The 4,953-nt window shown below is 45.4% G+C and overlaps 1 long non-coding RNA gene across 1 annotated transcript; it reads right to left on the bottom strand.

Moving 5' to 3' along the window:
- Positions 1-331: 331 nt before the first annotated feature.
- LOC135561438 (uncharacterized) lies at positions 332-4,612 on the bottom strand. Its single transcript, XR_010459457.1, has 2 exons — positions 1,019-4,612; positions 332-986 (listed from the first exon to the last, which is right to left on the bottom strand). It is a non-coding gene; the product is annotated as an uncharacterized LOC135561438 (long non-coding RNA).
- Positions 4,613-4,953: the final 341 nt, after the last annotated feature.

Raw genomic sequence — 4,953 nt, 5'->3', positions numbered from 1 at the left:
TTATATTTATATTAATTACATCTCAACCATACGTCTTAGAAATGTACAGTTTTCCCATGCAAGCCGACATTCCGAAGTAGCAACCTTGAGGTATAGTGTATTTCCTGCTATCGCTAATTGCCTAGAAAAGATTTCCAATCTATAGGTAGTCCCAGGGTAGGGACATCCCAAGGAATCCGGATAGCAATGACCGTTCATAGAGTGAGAGAGGGTCACGATATTTGAGAGCTCGGCGGCAACACGGGCATTCAGTTGTTGTTGTTTTTTTACTAGTGTTGATAATGGGATATGATAAAGGGTGAGTCGGTCAAGGATCGATGCAGACAAGGTGGTAGATTGTACGACAAGCGACAGGTTTATTTCAAAGTGGAGATATCTGGTACAGCGTATATACGGGCCCCTCTGTTAGCTCATCAGAGACTAGCAAAAAAGACACTAGCTAACAATGGGTACAAGCTTAATATACAGAACAGAAAGTAGGTTGATATCTAGGAGATCGGATCTTCGGATTGGATCAGGCTGGGGTGTAGTCATCCGGCATTGGCTCTGTTGTCTGTCCGTCATCGTAGAATCCTGCCATGCCTGTTCTTGGTCGTCACACCCTGTTCAGCTGAAAAGGAGATCTGGTGTGTGCGCTATCTTCAGTCACACAATGTTCGGCTGGGAGGGAGATTATGTGTGTGTGTTAGTTTGTCTCTAAGTCTAGGCTTTCTGCCAATCTGTGGGTGTCTTATCTGGGTGTCCTCGGCAGCTATGTGTGTACTGTATGTGCGTCGTCCCTGTCTTCTGGGGTCAGTGTGTAAGAGCGTATGCGTCCCTATCTTCAGGGGAGTTGTGGCCGAACTGCCGGCTAGCACCTGTGGCTAGGAGTATCCTGTTGTGACAGTGTTCTGGATGATTACAGTGAGTGTGTGTGTGTGAGAGATATCCTGTATGGGGCCCAACCTGTTTTACTATGTGTCTCAGCTATAGTAGTGTAATGTCACCTACATAGGAATTAGCAGTAATGTAATGTCACCTACATAGGAATTAGCAGTCCTCTACAAATCCCTCTCTTCACGTCTCCCCAGAGACGTGACACAACCTAACTAGATTCTGATACAAAAGAAAACTTTTCCCAAAGGGGCTATGAAAAAGGCACAACATTAAAAAGAAATGGATGTATATGTATTACCACCAAGTTATCCACTCAATCCCACTATGTACTAAGTTGGCTACCAGCCACCTAGGAACTTACAACCCTCATTTAACAATTGCGGAGAACAACAGCTCTAAGCTATAAGTAAAATGTTTGTCCACATAAGCCAACCTTTTCCAGCAGGAAAAAGTTGTGATACCCTCTCTTCACATCTCCAAAGAGATGTGACACTCTCTAAAGGGTATTCTCCACCTCATCCTCAAACTCTGGCAGGTCATTAGCAAGCAGAGGATACATCTGGGAAGGGGAAGAAGGGTCAATAGCTCTGGAGATAACTCTAGCAGTAAGGGACCGGATACATGGAATGCAACCGCAGCCGCACAACACTAAAATGGCTGCAAAAACTAAAAGATGGGTCTCATGCTCCATACCGTTATCTCGCACCTGGCTCCTGTTATCTAACAAAAGACTGCTTGTTCTCGCAACCCCACGCTCTGAATGTGCCCTCCCTTCTGTATTTTCCCAGCATGAGAAAGTTCCATGGCCCTGATACTTTCAACAATGTTTCAAATCAGCTAGAGAACATAACACATACACACATCCACCCAAGGCAACAGCAGATAATATATATGGTAATGGCTATAATGTAAAATAACCCCAAGGGTGTGAAATTTAAGTCCCCCTTTTGACACTCATTATCCTTTATTTCAGCAGTCATAGCATTTCATGAAAATAATAAAAAGTTTATTATTAATAACAAGTGATATATGTCTATTGTTATATGCGTTTCCCCCTTTTGACACCCACAAGGGTGTCACTTATCAAAAACAGGATAAAACTTTATTGTTATTGACATGTAAGATGTAGGATAAAACTTTGGTCATGGAAAACAGAGGAAAGAATTATTAGAAACCATCTGGTCCTCTCAGCTACTCCTATCCTGTACCAGGTGGGCTCATTGCCACCCAGGGACTCTAAACCTTTACAACAGGGAGAACAAACATACTGGAAAGAAAACCTATCATAAAAATTTATAACAAGGAACTGTGGTGGTGTAAAATTATTCTACTACCTCACCCACAGCATACCATGGGTCATCCTCAGTCAGTCCCATCCTCTCCTGAAAGCATGCTTCCCAGATCGGCATCTCCAACTGGAGCATCAAGCAAAGGCAACATGCCTGAAGCCTTCACCATATCTGTAACATATTTCTTAGAACACGGTATGATGCAAGCAGCACATCACATCAATAACAAATAATACAAGAACTAGGGTCAGAAATCCAGTAACCATCATATCAGTGTACTTACCAAACCAGGCCAAGAGAACAGACTCCTCCACCCCCCCTGTGGACCTCATCTTATCAGATAGTGCATCAAGCCCGCCCTAGATATCATCTGGACTGGTATTATTAGGAATATACGTGCAACATTGTTTACCGAACATCTTGCAAACGTCCCCCTGACTGGCAAGAAGCATATCCAAGGCAAGTCTATTCTGTCTGGAAACCCCAAATGTGGCCTCAAGCTGTTCAGACATACCAGTGAGTGCATCACGGGAGTAATTCACAAAACGCTGTTGATTATAGTAGATATAATTAATCCATGCAGTCTGTCTAGCATCCACCATGGCTGGACCCATAGTAGGTAGTAAGTGCCAGAGTCCATCATTCCTACCCAAGGCCTGAAACTCATGAGGAACCCCCACTGGCACACCCAACAGGTTAGTGTTTATGTCAACTACATTCTCTGAGCGCTACGTCTATGTCTCCCATGGGATGGAATGTTTTCAGGTCCCTTGGATACAGAACCCAACAGCTGTTCAGCAGTAACATCAACAATGGTCAGTGGAATTATCAAACTGGTCAGAGCACACGTACCTTGCCATTCTCCTCTAAGAATGGGTCTCAGCACTCTTGGCTCCACTCATCCACCTCACATCAGCCTGTAACTGGCCAAGTGGAATTAATGGTTATGTTACTACTGCAATCAGCTTCAGGCAATCCCCCATAATCAATGCCATTACCTGTACCCGTGATGCACTCTTAATTGCCCCCATATGCCTCAACACCCCAAGAGGCCCGATGAGGAGGTACTGCAGGAAACACAAGGCTCAAAGAGGAACAGAGGGTTGAATTGGGCTTAACCTGGTAAAAACTTCTCAGAATACACAACCACCCCTCTCCTTCTCCTACAGCAAATGGGTGTGTAGCCAGAACAGGTCTAGCATGACTACAAATAATGCAGTCCTTTCCTCTCAGGGTTTTAGCTGTGTACCTCATATAAGACAGCCACAAATTGTCCCTACTATCAAAACCAGTCTCAGTTCCTAATTGATCAATAGCCGAATAGTCTCTAACATTAATTACCTGAATGGTATTTTTAACACAGTGGTGGTAGAGGAGTGTGTCCGGTTACCTCTGGTCTTGGCAGTACCTTAATAGAAAACACACCCATCATGTCTGTCCTCGTCCTTTGTAGTCCGAGGGTGTGAGTGCCTGCATCAGAGAGCTTAATAGTTTTGATGGTTAGTAGGATTTCATCACCTTTACAAAGTTCAACATTGCTCCCAGGTTTCCCCATATCATGGAAAACCTATCCACCCTTGTGGGATCCCCCTTGCTATAAGGATACCCTCTTCTCCAATCCTAGAACTGTCCGAAGTCGGTTATCATGTAATCTCTACTCTAACTTCTTGTCTACCCCGATCTAGGGATCTCTTATGCTCATTTTGGAACAAAATACACATCACTTAGCCAGAGCCAGACACATCTTCACTTCTATGAACAAAAACAGGGGTGATAGGACAGGTAGGGTTACTTCATTCGAGAGTTGGCCCCCGGAATTCTGTTAATTTCAGTTCTTCTCTCGAACACTGTTTTAATGTCCGACAGTGAAAAAGTGACTTACCTTTCCGCCGTGCGATATGAATCTGGGTAGCTCTTTCAGCTAGCTGTCACCAGGGGTCATCTATGGTCCCCAAGCCTCTGGGTGTCACGGTTCATGAATCCACTGCCTCCTTTTCCTTTTCTCTCTCTCTCTCTCTCTCCCGTGTTTGTGTGGGCGTGGTTCCCAATCTCGGCCTGATTGTCTGCGCCAGCTGGAATCACTTATCTTCCCTTTATATGTTCTGTAACCAGTGTTTCTTGTTGTCAGATCGTTGTTACTTCCCTGAGGTTGTGTCGTGTGTCCGTACTCATCTCTCGCCGCCCTTGTGTGGATTATTCTGCTGTGCTCCTTCCTACCCATCCGGACACTCTCACCTGGGTTTCTCAGCACGCTCACATAGGAGGATGCGCCCTAGTCCCCGGGTCGGATTCCGTCTGAGTACAGTCTGTCTGTCCTGTTGCTGCTGTAACCTGTATTCATTAAACCATTGTTGCTTGCATCTTGCATCCGCCTCTGTATTGTTACAGAACGATCTGACCAGACCATGGATGCAGCGAGTTCAACGAGTCTGACCGAATTCATTTCCCGTAGTATCACGAGAATGGATCAACAAGAGGAGAACATCTCCAGCACAGGTCGGGAAGTACAAGCCATTGCGACGCAGGTATCCCAGCTGACCCAACAATTACAACATCTGAGGGGTCTCGCTGCGCCACCTACACCGGCAGTTCAACCCGCCCCGCCAGAGCCGGATTCCCAGCTAGAGCCACGGCTACCGACACCAGAGGGTTATTCAGGTGATCCTGACTATTGCAGAGCTTTTCTTACGAGATGTTCCATGCATTTCTCGTTGCAGCCACGGACCTTCAACCGTGAACAGTCTAAGGTAGCATTCGTACTCACACTGCTATCAGGCAAAGCGGCTCT

Source organism: Oncorhynchus nerka, linkage group LG17 (genome assembly GCF_034236695.1).
Source record: "Oncorhynchus nerka isolate Pitt River linkage group LG17, Oner_Uvic_2.0, whole genome shotgun sequence".
Lineage (NCBI taxonomy): Eukaryota > Metazoa > Chordata > Actinopteri > Salmoniformes > Salmonidae > Oncorhynchus > Oncorhynchus nerka.
The sequence above is the reverse complement of the archived record's forward strand: the minus strand, read 5'-3'. Positions and strand labels throughout refer to the sequence as shown.